The sequence below is a fragment of the Triturus cristatus genome, chromosome 8 (genome assembly GCF_964204655.1).
Source record: "Triturus cristatus chromosome 8, aTriCri1.1, whole genome shotgun sequence".
Lineage (NCBI taxonomy): Eukaryota > Metazoa > Chordata > Amphibia > Caudata > Salamandridae > Triturus > Triturus cristatus.
This window is the reverse complement of record NC_140591.1, coordinates 221,794,544-221,812,197: the sequence shown is the minus strand read 5'-3', so window position 1 is coordinate 221,812,197 and position 17,654 is coordinate 221,794,544.

Below are 17,654 nucleotides of genomic sequence, written 5' to 3'. Positions count from 1 at the left end.
GTGCTCCATGACGAGACTATCTCGTTATGGGCACAGAAGAGGTTAAGGTGGGGGACCTGCCACTTGCATGATTTCATCACCAGCAAAACAAAATACAGAGGGGGATATTCACAAAGACGGGCGATAACTATCGCCATTGTCAGTCATCGCAAGGAAAGTTAACGCTGCCTAACCCTGATTAATATCGCCATGTTAGCGTTGTATTTTTTTAGCCCGCGGTACATGGCGACAGTAACAGGGAAGGGGAGTCAAAACCCACGTACTAATCATCACGATGGCGATTTAAATCCTGCGTTAGCCGGCGATACGTTGTGAATGGCCGATAATCAGCTGAAAAGTCCTATCATCGATACTTTTAGCTCCCGGCCCATCACTGCCCCTGCTGGAAGCCAAGTGTCACTGTGAGACTGGCAGCATGGTGACCACGGCAATCAGCTTCCTCGAAGTCTGACCATTTGTTTTATCCAAAAATACTGTCATTTTAGTGGTGCTAACTAGGCAGACACCTTCCATCTGGAATACCTGCATCTTAAAAGGCTCCTGGCTGTGTTCCCTTCCATGCTGCAGGTAGTCGTCCTGCTTAACACCAGCAAAAGGCAGGTGTAAAATCCCTGGTGCTAACGCGGGTTATCCCCTGTTTTTGCTTCACTTCGCAGATCTGGCAGTTCACTGTGAATGTGGTGTTGTCGTTTTCTCATGTATTTTTGCATGGGAACGCCTACTCTGCATCTCATTAGTGTTAGTTGGTGGTGTCCACCGTGGAGATAGATTTGGGGGCAGTTATCGCGGGAATACTGGTGTTGTCTGCAGTTTGCACCAGCTTTTGAATGGGGTGTTAATTCTATCACCACTTTTGATGCTTTAAAGTGGGGATAATTCGTAGATAAATCCTTGTGAATATGCCCCAGAGTTTGTATAATAAACACCGTTTAGATCTCCTTATGAACCGCATCAGCTGGTGTTACGGCCTGTCTGATTCTCAAATCAATACCTCAAACTGAGGACGAGAAAAAGAACATTAAACTGGGGGCATGTTTACTAGAAAAGTGCAGCATCTTGCTGCACTGAGCTGCGTCATTAGGAAAGGGCAGGAATGTGATAGAGCATCACGTTATTCTGAAATTTGTAGGGGTGCATCATATTCACTGTTAGTCAGCACCCGCATATTAATCGATGTAGGTTAAGTGTGCCATAGAAATGTATTGCTAGAATTGTTTAACATAGAGGTGATTAGAAATGTAATCATGCTTTTCATGACAAGTAATGCTGCAGACCATTGTGAATGTATTTTAGTAAACGTAAAATGTTTGATTTTCACGTAATGTAATGTGTTAGTTAAACGTGCGCCATGTTAAAGTTGCACGTGCAAGTTTGCTTATTCACGTATAAAGAGTAATGAAATTAATGCTTAGAGTGTGATTTAGCAGTGTTTAACAGTGTAAAAGCCTGATCGCTATACGTTTAAAGAGAAGGCCTGTTAATTTCTTATGTTAGCTAAACATTGTAGGCCGAAAATGATTTCCCTTGGAAAGGCTTTGGGTTACAGGATGATGTTAAATCTAGTTTTTCGTTCCCATGTTTCTGTTGCAGGTGCAAGGACATTTAGCTTGTTAGTGAGACTAGGTCTTTGTTTTAGGAGTTAGGATGGTACGAGAAGCCAACAGGGGAGTACTTTGGAATGTGTGGACGATACTTTCAGCGGAGAAGATGCCTGGGACCCAAGGTAAAGCTAACCGTCGTTGGATGGAGTACAAGTTTCACTGGAAAAGTACTGGAAGAAGACCTGGTTGAAGAGGTGTGCCGAAGGGCGTGTTCTACGTTTTTGGGGTTTTGTATTAGGGACAGTGCCCCATGGGTTGAGCAGTTGAGGTTTAGATGGGACGCTAGACGGAGCATCTTAGAACGAGCTCTGACTAAGTGAATGTACTTCTAAGGAAGTCTTCACTTCTGACACCTTTTTATTCTCTTGCCTGGGAAGGGAAATGCTAAGTAGGGATGTCACCTTAGAGGTAGAGTAGGGAAAGGCTAACTGTTTTTCTTTTAGGCTAATCGTTTCAGATATAGAGATTGGACTAACCATTGTTTTATTAATGCTTTTAGAATTGATTATCCTTTTTATTCTGAGTCGTATGAGACTCTTGCGTAGAATTTCCTTTGTATTAGTGCCCATTTATTGTCTTCACCTTGTATTGAGGTGTTTGTATGTGCATTTATTCCTGGTTGTAACAAAATCTTAAAAATTTAGATTCGGAGTCAGTGATCCTTTGGGATGGAAATTTGATTTGGTTAATTATGTATTGAGATTTGAATTTTCTCCCCTCTACACTATTTAGCAGATAAGAAAATCCTGGCGACCTGAGAGGATTCTTGGAGATAACCAGGTAGGCAAGAATCCGGTCCTATCAAATGCGTCATATTTACAGCAACACAACCCATTCCTGTGCTTTCCTCTGCACTGGTGCACAATTGGCTTCCTAGCACCAACGGAGGCTCCCTGGTAGTATGGCCTGCATTGTAGGGATGATTGTTTTTGTGTAGGAAGGGAGACATCTTCTCGCACAAAAACAATATTTGATGGCGTCTTCCTCCTTCTATGTGTCCCTTGGGGATGCATAAGACTCTGACGCATTCTCAGGTTTGCGAAACCTTGTAAATCTGAGAATGCATCAGAATCGATGTGTGTTGCGTGGGAACACCCCCAGCAACACCCATGGCACGCCCCTTTCATGCAGAGTAATGCGTGAAAGCGGGCCATATTTACAAGGCCATGAAAAACCACATAGAGTGGCTTTGAGTGACCTTGGAAATATGACTCGGCATTGTGCGCCACTGGAGTGTCAAAAAAAGTGACGCTCTGGCAGCGCAGGGGTCTTGTAAATATGCCCCTAGGTTTTTTATGAGAAAAAAAAACAACCAGGTAACTAGACCTAGTTTTTGTCATTTTTAACGCCCTATCTCCCAATGTGCTACACTACATCCCTGTGCAGGACTCCAAGTTTGCTATTCAAGTCCTGGAGCAGCCTATCCATACAGGAAAAATAGGCAGATGCCTAAGGCTAAATTAAGTAGGAAACAATCCAATTCAATAAAATTAAAATCAGGGACAAATTGGGAGTGGAGACTGCACACTGTGCCAGTTGCTGGTAGGTAGTCTACGGCCTCCTCTGCTTAAGAAGCATTAACAATTGAAGCCTATATGACTGTAAAATGGCGAAGAATGGGAGACCGGCTCCCTTTAATGAAAAGCATTTGCAAATGGAGGTGGACCCTTCTCTCCAATCAAAACATATTGTTCCACCGCAAGAGTCACAGCATCATTGGAAGGAAGCTTGAGTTTGGATGATGGTTTGGTTATTACATTGGGAAATGACGAGGGGCTGCAGAATATGGATTCAAGCAGGTACAGCTCTTTACTAGCAAAAGCTTTTCCACATGTTTTTAGCGTAATGTAGTAGAAGGAGTAAGCAGAATTGATTTTTTCATTAAGGGGAACTCCAAACATTTTCTCCAACATTAGCTGAAGTCGCACTCCTGTCCTTCCCCCTGCGCTGGTGCACAAATGGCTGCCATGCGCCAACGCAGGCATCCTTGCGCCATGGAGCAAGTGTGTCTAAGGTTTCGGAGTGATTATATTTGTGCAGGAAGGGATATCTTCCGGCACAAAAACAGTGAATTGAGGAGAGTTCCTCTTTCTATGTGCGCTGCAGAATACAGCACACATAGAAAAAGAAAAAAACAAGGAGAAATAATGTTATTTCTCCTCATTGCGCCCTTACTATGCCAGCCCTGGAGAGGCGTAGGGTTTTGACGCATTCCCAGGTTTATGAAATCTTGGAAATCTGGGAATGTGTCAAATGCCTTGGGTGTTACATGGGAACATCCACCCTAACACCCATGGCATGCTTCTCTATCGCAGGGTGAGGCAACGGAGCGACTTGTGCCGCGTTGCCTCAGTCCATATCTACAAGGCCATGAAAAGCCACACAGGGTGGCTTTATGTGGCCTTGTAAATATGGCCATGCAGTGTGCGCTGCCGGACCTCCACTCAAAGGGACGCTCTGGTGGCGCAGGGGACTTGTAAATGAGGCCCTATGTCTTTTGTGCTTGAACTGCAGTGGAAAAATTGAACTTCAAAAACACTTTAGTTTTGTTTGTATGCAGTTTGCGTCACTGTATGTTTTTTAACATCTGGCTTTTTGTCCAATCTCATTACTTGTCTATACACTTTGGAGCTTATCTACAAGCCCTTGTGCGCTGCCGGAATGTCACTTTTAATGACGTTGCGGCAGCGCACAGTGCAGTGCCAGATATACAAGGCAACGTAATACCAACCTGTGTGGATTTTCATGGCCTTGTAGTTTTGGTGTGAGGCAACGCAGTGCAAGTCGCTGCGTTGCCTCACACTGAAATGGGAAGGCGTGCCATGGCCGTTACTGTGGGCGTTCCCAGGTAACATACATGGCATTTGACACATTCCCAGATTTACAACGTTCTGTAAACCTGCGAATGCGTTAAAAGCCAACATGGCATAGTGGAGGCGCAATGAGGAGAAATAACTTTATTTCTCCTCGTTTTTTCCTCTTTGTATTTGTGCTGCATTGAGCAGCAAACATAGAAAGAGGAAATCGCCTCCATTGATTGCTTGTGGGCAGCAAGGTGCCATTTCCTGAACAAAAAGAATGATTCCCACAACTCAGACACCCTTGGTTGCCTACATTAACGAATGGCAGCCAATTGTGAGGCAGCCCTGGGGAAGAGGACAGGAATGCACCATTTCTCATAGAAATGGTGCGTTCCTGCCCTTTTCTTTTGACTTACGGCAGCACAGCAAGAAAGCTTGCGACACTGCCCTAAGACAAGACTGTATAAATGAGGCCCTATGAGTCTGATAACTGCACAACTTTTCATGCTGGGGGAAGGGTTGACGTTAGCTTAAAAATAAATGATTGGAGCCACAAGTGAGCCAAGATGGTGAATAACCCCAGGCTCCTACCTGAAATTGCGACAATCCACGAAAACCCTGAAGTTGTGTGAGTAATCGGACAGGGAGTGTGAGTGGCAGCGGGCCAACGATCAGGGCCTTCCTTCCACTGCCCTGTGGTGTGTAGGTTGCTTGCTAACTTGAGTGAAGGAGGCCTTGGCTCCCCAGGAGGCGAGTGGAGACAGCTGAAGTCCTGGCGCAGTCAGCACATGGGGCTGGGGCCTGTGTGGGAGTGAACCAGACGTCCAGGATCCAATCAAGGCCTGCAGGAATGGGTTGTACAGAGGCACAGCAGTGTGGGACTGCCAACAGCCCTTAGCGGATTGGGGAGCCCAATCGCTCTGCATTGACCCTGAAACTCTCGGTGGCAGAGGAGTTTGGAGATGACGTTCTGAGGAGATCTGTTGGATCCCAGTCTCTGCTGGGGTTGTGAGAAGGGATCCAGTTGGGGATGACTAGGCCTCCAGCTTGGGGATCCTACGAGCCCAGACCAGCACCAGATGACACATCTGCACCATCAACGCCCTCAGCAGTGTCAGTCAAGAGATGCCCGCACAAGGCATTCAACAGCAGCCTGAGGGGAACATGTGCCACTGCAGAGCCTGAGGAGCTATGGAGATTGGCCCACAGATTGCTGCTCAGACTCCTGATGCAGAGAGAGGCCTCCTTCCCAGTAAGTGGAGCACTTGTTGGCACTATGGCACTGCCAGATTGGACTGGTCAGTGGCAGGCTCACGGCCCCTCTACCTATCTCTATGTGGGATCAGCTGGGGCCTCCCATACACTTTGTTGTATTCCTATTGCATAAACGGTTATAAGCACTGAAGCCTCGGGGGGTGCATTCCACCCATCATGCCCCTACATTTATGGGCAACTGCCCCTGCGGGCTACACAACAGCTCCGATGATCAGTACTGCACGCGTAATGGGTGAGGATGTATGAGGACAGCCTGGACCTGTAGTCTTGAATGGCCAGTGACACACTATGACTTAACACGCGTATCACTGCTTGTTGCTGTGTTTTCCCCTTCAGTCCCTGGCCTTGCGGAGTGAAGTGGACATAACATTGTAGTGGATAGGTATCTGCTCTGGGCCTATGGGGCCTAGCTTGCCTAGTTCCACTAATGGAACATGCTGAGTATTGCAGTAGTCTGGGTCCAGCTAATTCCTATAGGCCTTGCAAGAGCATCGAACCTTGCGGTTGTTAGGCTGCCTCTGTGGACATGGTCTTTCTGCCTGTAGTGGCCGCTGGTCATGACTGAAGATAAGGACCGCTCCACTACACAACAAACCAAGATGGAAAAATGCCCCAAATCAGCCCATGGTGAGCAATCTGCCCCCAGGTGTGGCAAAGGCGGGCAACCCATTTCATCCTGTATTAATTACTGAAACTCACTTACTTCCTATGAGGTGATAGGCGCAGGGAGTGAGACAGGGTGATCTGGCCAGATACGATCCTTGTTCCCCAACTGTTGGTTCTTGGTGGGATTCAGAGTTCTAGTCAGCGAAACATACTTCTGTGGTAGAGGTGTAAGGGGGTTTGTCATTTTTCAGATGGTTAAGTTTAAGCTTTGGCAGTGTTTCCATATCCAACACCATGGTACAAAAAGGTATCCTGAGGTAACATGATTACCTCTTAGTGTGGCCCAAAGACGGGTACTCCATTTGGGCCTAAGCGGGTTAAGGCATACTATCTCCCACAACTCCAACTCATGGTGCAGAGAGAAGCAGCCACTGAAAACCCAGGCTGTAGAATTACTTCCTGCAACATCAATGGTCTTACTGACAAGCTTAAGTGGGGAGCTGTAATTCAATGTGCCAAATACTATACTAGTGGCAATAGTGACAGTAGGTGAGCATTGATTCCTGTCCTAAACCCTTCTGGTGCAGCTGCCTCAAGCACGGGAGGTTGTACAGCATTGGGTAAATAGGAGAAGAATCAGTGACAGTTCTGGGAGTTGTATTGGGAAAACTGTGCTATGGTTGGGGCTGGGGCAGCAGCCAAGCAGAGCCATTTCAAAGCAACCAGGAACTCAGAAATGAATGGTGTACATAGGGAGCAAGTCTCCATCAAACAAGCAAATAAATTAGACGTGTAGTTCTACCACCTAGGAACACGAAGCAGTCAAAAGAAGAGTCAAAGAGTCTTCTTTTACCATCAAACAGCTGTGGTAGGATAACCAATAAATCGGGTAATCAGAGGGATGACACTGCTATAGAGATTTTCCTACCAGGTGTGCATCCATGGGAAACATGGATACACTGGAGTTTGTGGTGAACAATTAAAACATTAAATTCAAAACCTGCTGAGCAAAAAGCAGACGTGAGAGGTTAAAGGCACAACAGTACAACTGACACAAGCAAGATATGAAAAGGTTGGTTAGAGGAGGGATTCAAAGTTTATAACTCTACCCTGAGCAACTCAAAAATGTAGAGAAAATTGTGACTGCCAAGTCAAAAAATACATTAGCTTATCACGGTCACAGAATTTTGCTATATCCAGATCTAAGCAATGAATTGCAACATAGCACAAGATATGTCCTAAGCATTAAACATGACAGATCTGAAGGCTTTGTTCAGGTACGGGACAGTCCTAGAGGTGACCATACAGGTAACATCCTTTACATTGACACAAGTAGTAAATATGCAGGTTTTACTCCATGAAAGAGATGGCAAGAAAACAGCAGGTGAGGAAGCAAAGTTGTTGAGGAGGATGGAGAAGATTAGCAGTATGATTGGGCAGTTTAAACAGTGAATTTCCGTGGAATAAAATTGTGGGATAGAAATGTTCCCTGCATGGTACTCAGACGTGTTTCCTTGACCTGATTGAACCAATTGCATGAGAAACTGGTTTCCTGACCTTTTGGTGACCTAGCAACTATGCTAATCTAGCCTGTGCATGGAAGCCTAGGCCTGTCATGGTCAAGGTTCAGAACTTCTTCGGTAGCTGTGAGGGGTGCACCAGGCATCAATCTTTAATGGCATGGACTACTGTTCATGTCATAGGTTTTTGGCATAAGGCTGAATACAGATGTTTCTGTTCTAGTAGGGAGTGAAGCCTATCACTCCTCTAAAGTTCCTCTTGGATGTAACACCCAAACGCTTATGTGAACAGTACAGTTCCATGTTGAGTGTATGTACGTTGAATGCATGTGAAGCCCATGCAAGTATATGGATGTCCTGTACTCCTAAATTTTACAGCTCAGTGGCACAATCTTTCCCTTGAAGGATCTCAGTAATGGAACAATGCAGAATAATAGGCAAAATCGATAACAGGCTAAGTCACAAATGTGCAGCAAAATCAATAAATTGGGCCGCATCCCCAATAGCATAGATCTTTGCCTAATCCCAAAATTCAAGGGTTTACAGAGCGAATTTATGAATAGCTAATTAGAAACTGCAAAGTCACTGGTGGAATCAAAGACATAGATTTTCAACAAATCAAATAATAGAGTTTATAAAATTTGCAAATATCATATAACACTAACCCATTCCATGAATCTTGATTCAACCGCTCCGGCCTCCTATCATCTAGAGGTGTCAGAACAAACTAGTTGCATAAACAACAGTAAACCATTGTGAATTAATGTAAAGCAACCTGAAGGTCCTTGGACAAATGTAACAAAACTAGAGGCCTTCTTTGAAAACAGTGTCATTCAGAAATAAACAACCCCACATCTTGCTTGACTACGTGCAGCGGAAACATAAACAAGCATGAACTTAATGTAGCATCCATTTTGGACAAGATGGTGTTGAGGCCTAACTGAGGCCTAGTTGTCATAAGCCAGGTAAATACATTTTAGCAAGGTGTAGCAAATTTGTTTCAACTGCATTAGTTTCATGTCAGTAAATATGTGAATTCAAGTGTAGAATAATTACTCTGCACACTATTAATAATGCACATTCTAAACATAACACATTCGCGCGTTGTCAATGGATGCAACTTACTCATATAGCGGAAGTGTATTCTTTCATTTCTGTAGCTGAATGGTGAAAACCCAAACACTGAGGCGAGGGAGTATGGATACAGGCCAACCTTTAGAAATTCAGTGAGGCACTTTTAGCAAGAGATTGCTGATTAGATTTTCCTGACCATTGGCATTTGCAGTAGCAGCCAGCAACATTAAAATATGGTGGGGGCACGATGCCCAAAAAGCTCACAAGTTTGTTGCGCTGGCACGCAGGGTCTCGTTGAGGTCTCTCTGCTCTTGTAGGTGGTGACTAAGGGTGGTCCGGAAGAGAAAGGAAAGGACTCCCTCTCTCTTGTGGAAAAGGAAACCAGCGCAGCTCCAGGATTGGTTGGAGCAAGCTAACCCAGTGCTCATTTTGAGGCTGGGGGCATGCAGCTGCAATCCCTCAGCTGTTCCTCAGCCTTGGGATTGCTAGTTCTGAAGTGTGCATGTCAGATTGGCCGGCTCTAGACAGCCAGCCAATCTGACATGCGCACTGGCAGGGGGCTGCATTAATAGTGCAATTGCACTAATTAGCCCTACCCCTGCCCTCGCACTGTAACAGCACGAGCCTGGGACACATTATAATAAAATGGTACTTATAACTATTTTATTAATGTTTGTGCCTGCTGCGCTCGCAGCATGCGGGGCAACACACCTCCACCATAATGGAGGAGCCGCCTCTGGCCATTTGGTGGATGGTAAGGAGGAAGAGGGGGGTGATTTAGCAGAATATATTGTTAAAGGAGGAGACATTTCTAGGCAGGGCATTCCTTTTTACCCGTGCCTGGTTGCTATGTCAAGATGGCTATTGACAGCTATGTGCAGATACTTCACACTTCAGTGTTTCCATCTTTTGCATACTCCTGCTTGGAGTCAGTGCCGGCACTCCCTGCTGTTAGAGCCATCACCTTGCACAAAGGCTCTGCACTACCATCAGAAAGCAACATGTGAAAAGGAGCCACCACAGACCGGTTCCTGGGTGTTTGACAGTGTATTCACATCCCCTGTCTGGAAAAGGATTTTAAAAGGGTGGCCCAACTATTGGGGGAAGGTGCACAAACCTTCCTTTCAGATCACGGCGCTTCCTGACTTCCACACATGGAATGCCTGCTCACTTGGGGGCATATTATCAAGCCAGGCGATAAAATTATAGCTGCTTTAGCGGCAGAAAACTCCCGCTAAAACGGCGATAATGGGCTTGATAATGTGCTCTATGGAATTCCAATTGAAGCCCATGTTAGATGTTAAGGACATTTAACCTGAGCTTCAATTGGAATTCCATAGGGCATATTATCAAGCCCATCATCGCCGTTTTAGTGGCAGTTTTCTGCCGCTAAAGCGGCGATAATTTTATCGCCTGTCTTGATAATATGCCCCTTGGCGTTTCTAAGCGTCGTAAGCCTCACAAAATACGCTCCCACTTTGCCTCTCTGGCACGCCTTGCTGCCAAGCGGACTATCACTTTAAACTGGTGGTCTCTGACAGCCACCTCGCTGGAGGCTTGGCATGGTGCAGTCCGTAGATGGGGTGCGGCGGAGGAGTACACTCTCTGCTGTGAGGAGGTACGGGGCCCGTGCAAATGACCCATCTCTCCCTAGTGGGTCACTCTGTTCTCTGGGTTTGTGCAACGCACAGGCAGCGATGGCCTCCCCCGTAGTACTCTACAGTATGTGTCCTTTTCACAACTGTCCTAGTTCCCCCCACCCCACACATGGGCATTACCAGATGTATTGCTCGTTTCTAACTAAGCATATCCCGCTTACGCTGTTCCCATCTCTCTCCTCCCATGGATAATTCTTTGATCAAATGAACCCCTCTGCGTTCCACTTTTGCATCAGTTCCTCCGATTCCTTCCACCCCGTTATTCCCAGTTCTGCCCATTGTTCGGTGATTGACAATTACAAGATAGTGATAGTGCTTTCTATTCCTATGTTTGTTCGTATTGTATTTGCATACTGAACTTTCATGACTCTACCCCAAGAAGTGTATATGCAAACTACAGCACTGTCGATTGCATCTACAATCAATAAAACAGATTTTAAAGGGGGGGGGGACTACCCCTTTTTGCTCCAGTATCAAGTTATTCTTGACCAAGAAAGGGAGTGCTCTGGAGAGTACTGGAAGAGCTGCTGTGTGACCAGGAATTGTGTCTGCGTGACAGCCAGTTTCCCAGACATCACTGAAAATCTGCACAATTTGCTGGAGATGCTGAGCATCTGTCTAGTAGTAAAAAGCCTGCCTGCTAAGTGAGGGAAGGGGAGTGCTTGGCTTGGCCTTTCCCTGCGATGAGCTGTTGTTGCTGCAGAAGAGCTGTCCTTGACCCAGAGGCGGCAACTGCCGGAGAGAAGCACCCAGCCCTGAGGACTCAACTGTCAGAAAGGAGTGCGGACTGAGCAGGTCTGCCATGCTGTTCAACACCAGCGGCTGCGGGGAGAGCATCACTGCTTCCCATGGTCCTGCATCGCCAGAGCCGAAGCTGCGAGCTTGCCTACCACACCATCCAATGCTGCCTGAGCCACATTGCTTAGGTGATATGCAGGTAACATGGAGCCTCAACTCGCAAGGACTGAAAGACAGGGGCTTATTTACAAGCCCCTTGTGCCGCCAGTGCGTCACTTTTAATATAGGACAAGGAAGTGCTTGGTGGCAAAGAACGGTCCCGAGATTGACGTGATTCCCTTGAGGAAAAAGAGTATTTCTCCTTCTTATGGCGCGTTTTGTGGCAATCGGTCCATAGAAGGAGACTCACCTGGGAGGAAGTGGTACGAGTTGGTGCCCCCCCATCCCTCTAATTTTACCTCCTGCTAGCTAATGGCCTTCAGTGCATCATGGAACACGGGTCACATGTCTCGAAATCATGGTCAGAGTCATGACCCCATATGCAAAAGTTGTGTGGATGTGATAAAGACACCTGCTTGTGGCACTTACAACATGGTTTGAACCCTAAAACCTTTAGTGGAGACATTTGATTTAATAGCTGTCAAAGCAGAGGATTTTCTCTCAGCCCTGCCTGCATCGAGGAAGTGTGGTAAAGATGGAACCGTCATCAACGCAGGCTGGTGCCTATTGTGCGCTAGAGACATCATGTGTGGTGGGTGGAGTTGCAACTGAATCCGCACAGCCCTACCTGGCAGCGCTGGCAAGTTACTGGGGGGGGGGGGGGGGAGGAGGTTTTCCAGACCAGTCTGATGCCCCCGAGGATATTCTAGGGGAGAAATCTGCAGGATAGTATATCCACCCGGAACACCTTTCAAAGCACAGTAGTCATCTTGGAGGCTATTACAAATTTTGCACTATTTTCGAACTATTTCACTGGTAACCACAATAGTGCAAAGGTGTCAGCATGAGTCTAGCATAGGTTTTGTACTTGAAGAGTACCCTTTCAGTACAAAATACTACACTCAGGCTAACTTGAAATCTTTTCCTACTTTGTATGTGTACTGTACAGTGCAAAGAGAACTGTTGATGGACAGAATGCAGAACAATGTTATACATTCACCCCAGTACAGAGATCTGGGCCTAAATCCATGTTTTTTTTGTTCACCATGCCATTCCAGTTTGGACCCAGCCATATGCAAATCAGTCTTGACCCCGTGCCCTATGGGAACAGTCCAGCCCGAACTGCCAGGCCAGGCCCTCTCTGGACTGGAAACAAGCATCATAGGACCGGTTTCTGGGTTTCACCCCTCTTCAGCCAGGATAGCTTGATTCCAGTGGCATGAAGAGCACGGGACTCACGTCTGAGCATACCCGTCCCACTCGGGGTGACAAATGCAAAAAGAACTGTTGATGGACAGAATGGAGAACAATGTCATAGATTCACCCCAGTACAGAGATCTGGGCCTAAATCCATCGTTTTTTTGCTCACCATGCCATTCCAGTTTGGACCCAGCCAATAGTTATTTTTGCTGTACAGTGCAGCACACATGCAACGTTGGGAAAGAAAGTAGAAATAAAAACATTTTTCCCAGATAGCAACTGGTTGAAGTGGGCACTATGTGTTGATACAAAACCCTATCTACTTTTTTAAGTGAATAGGTTTTCGCGTCAGAAACCTTAGGTAGGAATGCCCATTCACCACCCATTGAATGCCCCCCTCGGCGCTAAGTTTGTGCTACTTTCAACTGATTTTCCAGCGCAAAACAAGTTTTGCGGTGGAAAGTAAATCAGTAAAAGATTTAATGTTGATTTGATTCACTTTTGTGCCGCAAACACAGCACTAAATCCTAGTAAATATGCCACAAAGTCACAAAACATGGTCAAGTAGGAAAAGAGAAATTAGAACTTAAGCTTTCTGGTTTCTCGTACAATGATTTAATTACACTTATGTTCAAAATATTTACACTAACAATTTGCTTGAAGTGTTTTTTTGCAGTAGAACAAACACATGCATCTTCCATTATAATAATTAGGTATTCTTTGTTGAAAAGTAAGAGCACAGTTGCTGACTTTTAAAAATGCATAGAGGGTTTTTAAACGAGCAAGGACTGGTGATGAATGCTGCTGGTCTACTGTGCAGCACTCTGGCACGTGGCTTCATGACTGCTCGCTAAATTCCTAATATGCACCTTTCTATTTAAAGTTTTTCACACGAAATGTCAGAATGTGAGCAGAGTTGCTCACGTGCATTATAGTTTGTGGGTAAGTGTTGCCATATGAAACGCCTTGAATAACTACAATAAATATGTAATAGTAAACTGACAGTGGGATTCTAAAATCTCTATTCTCTTAAAGCAATACTTGTTGCAAAAAAAAAAGCACTGGCAAAACCATTGTGTTTGGTATTGGCAAACTGGTGTGATGGTTAAACTGTTTTTTTAATTGCAAGAAAATGCCACAAAAATAAAAAGAAGCCAAGAAACATGCTGCCACCTAAATGAGTCTTCCACAGGATTACAATAAAATGTTACATTTAAAAAAATAATAACGATTGAATATTAATTTAACAGAATAATATGGATGCTTACTCGCAGAAAATTGGATATGTTTTCTAATGCGTCTGACAATTTTGGTTTGTCAGCATTGAAAACAGCAATGAAGTAACTGTTGAAATATATTTTTTCAGCACATAGTTATGTCAGTCTTTTCATTATGGCTTAGGTACATCATCACAAGCCATGGCTATGATGAGGAGGACAGACTGGGGGTAATAAAGATTACTAGTGAGAAATTGTTTAATTCTTACAGATGCATAGACAATGTAATAGGTAGGGGCTTTGAATTACAGCCACCTGAAGACACAATTTAAACACACAAGGATGACAAAACAAAACATTGGTAAAGCTCATTGTGTATGCTGTGATAGGCAGAAGCAAAATGTGAATGACTGCCAAACAGACCAGTGGATGAGGGGGCTGACCCATAGTTCCTATATGCTTGTTTATTTTCTTCATTTATGAATTATTCTGATTGCATTTGGCGAGACAGCAAAGCTAAAACTGTTTCTAGGCCAGACCTAGAAAAAACTTTGCCCATGACTTCATTACAAGGTAGCTGCTTTAAGATTCGATAATTATTGCACCTGATAAAAACCGACACCGAGCTTTTCATATTTATTGGGCGTGATAATTATTAACTGGCACAAGGTTTTGGGAAAAGCAGGTGCGTTTTGGTGCTAACTGCACCAAAATCCATCATTTGCTTCAAAATCTGCAGATTTTAACAAAATCAATTGTATACAGATCGAATGGATCAAAATGTACTAAAAATACAGCTACTTGCCGGAAAGGTTGACCGATCACCTTTCTATTGCTTATTGCTGTTAATGGGTGTTTAACTTGTACTAATGAGGTGAAACATTTGCCCAGACACTGATAACATGTATAACACGCTTTTGCAATGCAATAGGTCTCGCATTACTGAAAGTTTGAGCTATTGGCGTTGCTAATAAATAATGCAACACGAATAGCTCCAACTTTTAGTAATTCCTTTCTTCACTGCAAATAATGTAGGGCTCCGCCCTTATACAGTGCTACGTGGCTCTCTGGCTATAAATGAGTTCTACAAATAGCTATACACGAGTCAGTACATGCATGCCAGTGTTCACTCAACCTTTTCCATGGGTCAAGTGATGCAAGCGGACACAAAGCACATTAGGTTGGAGCACTGCGGCATAAGCTACCCGAGCTCAAGAAAATAGAAAGGGGGCAGTCAAAGAATAAAAAGATCCGAAGGTTATTAAGGGCCACGGATCTGACTTATACATTTGCTAAGCATGCAGGAAAGCAAAGACACACAAGCAAAACAAGGAGTGAGCTATGTATGAAGCAGGCGGGCTCTGAAGAGGCAGAGAAGCACCTTCCCCTCTCACCTGTAGGAGGCAGTGTTGCTGTAGGGCTGAGAATGAGCCAGTCGAAGAGAAGTCATGTTCCAAGCCATGCTTTCGGCAACATCAAGAATGCCTATCCTACACAAGAGAAATACGTATAAGTTCACTGCTGCAAAAACTAAATAAACAAGTGACCTGTAGGAAAGGGCCAAAATGTTCCACCTGTTAAATGGTAGCGGCAGTTTCAGTCGATAACCTTTCAAGTATTGCCCGGCGGTAATCGCCTCTCATACCACTCGATAATTTACCAATGAACGAGGCAGGCGCCGGAGACTGGAAGGCAGGAAACAAAGTTTTATTCAGTCGGAGCAGAACACATCAGATCAGACAGCAAGGTATCGTCACGAGGTGCTCTAACTGCATCTCTGAGGCCTGGCCTTTTATACACACGTTTATGATTTTATTGCAGGATTATTGTACATGGCACATTCTTGAGATCCCCTTGATGCATGAAAGAACATCCCCTGAAGCCCCGGCTCGGATCCGATCCCACACATAGCTACAGTAGAAGTTCCCACCTCACCCGCAGTAGGAGATGGCTATCACGCAGCAGGGTATTCCGCCAATCCCTGGGGATGTGTGCAACCGGCCGGGTCTCAGGGGGTAGGGGCTTTGATCTACTGTAATCCCTTTGATGTGGGGTGTTTCCCTTACAGTAGGGGCAATAAACTGCATCCGCAGGGCTAGGTGATGGCCTGGGATCAGTTCGGACAATGGGGCGCAGAGGAGGGGGGTTATCAATGAGAGGCATGACCATGTATGGGATGTCGGTCAGGCGTGGGATGTGGTTCCGTGGCAGGGTCGCGCAGAAGGAGAAGGCTTATGGCCCATGTATGAGAGAGCGGGGGTGGCCGGTGCGCGGGGGATGCTTGCAGCGTCAGGGGAACGCGCTGGCGATTGGCAATGAGCAGGGGAGAGAGTGGGGTGCCTAAAATGGCTGCCGTGTGCTCGCTGTGCGTGGTGCTGGGGAGAGGCAAGATGGCGCAGATAATGTTCAGTTTGCAAGCTAAATTTCCACAGTCCTCCCTTTTAACATATCTCGCCAGCTTGTCTAGTTCGGATTTATCCCCATAATACTACGGACTTCCACCTCATAAAGAACTTTCATCCGCTCTGCTTCAAAGTTCAAAGTCTTAGGGCAGATGTAGCTCATAAAAAGCGAACATAAAGGTGGCAGACACTGAATCCCCAAGCAACATCCACATAGTATCACAACAGGTATTAGGATAAATGAAAACAGCCTCCATTCCCAACTTTTAATAGTGTCCCAAAACCAGCTCCCAAGTGACCATCCTTCCTGCTCCTGATGGACCTCTGCGGAAAGTCTGTGGAGGTGTTCAATTGCTTTGTAGACTGAGGGTGAGTTATCCGGTACGTAGGTACAACAGCTGGACCCAATGATGCGGCATGCTCCTCAACGATCAGCCAGAACCACATCTAGAACAAGGCGGCTCTGAAGAGCCACCAGGCGGACGACCTGAAGCTCGGCGGTGTTGTTGGCGAGGGCGCCAGCTGTAATGTTCATTGCTGTTTCAACTGCCTGGGTTAAGTGGCGGATGGCACGGCTGTTTACCATTGGACCCCAAAGTGGAACAAGTCCCTTTACTGCATCCAGGAACTGTGCTCCGGTGGAGTCGGCTTGTACAATGTCTTTGGCACGTTTCTGTCGGTGGTGGTTTGCTGGAGCCACAAATGTCGGGGGGAGTACAAAAGCGATGTAGCAGGTGCCTCCCCAACCTTTCGGGAGCCAGGTGTAGACCTTAGTACCATAGATGAAGTACATATTCGGGGAGGCAACAAAGGAGGGTGGATCGACTGAGTCCAATGTTCGGGTGATGAGGCAGGAGCTGTGGCCCACCAGCTGCGCCCCTAGGCCTTCGAGGCACACAAATCCAGTGATGTTGATGACGGTTAGGGCCACTGTCAGGGTGGCGGCCGTTCGTTTCCGGAGGTAAGAGAAGGTAGGTCTGGCTGGGTTGTTGAACACTTGCATTTCAACTCGTTCTTTGGCAGGGATGTCCAGGTGGAAGGAAGTGTTTGACTTCAGAGGGCAGAAGAGGGCAGAGGTTTTTCCAGTTTTGTTCAGCCAGAACCCATGGTAGAAGTGTGACACAGTTTTGCCGGAAGTGGCATTGTCCTTGTAGCTCTCCTGCAGGAGGATTAGCTAGGCGAGGCAGGAACCATGGACAGAAAAAGGTGAAGGGATGAAAGGGATTGAGTGCCCAGTGGCATGTGGTAGCAATCCACAGATCCAGCAGTTAGTGGTGTTGGCGGCAAGATTGTGTTGGTGGAGCAACTGCACAAAAGAGTTATTCCAGAACTCCTTACGTCTTTCTCGGAGTTGGGGTGAAAGTGAGATCAGATGGTGTTCTTTCATGGTGGTAGGTTGAACG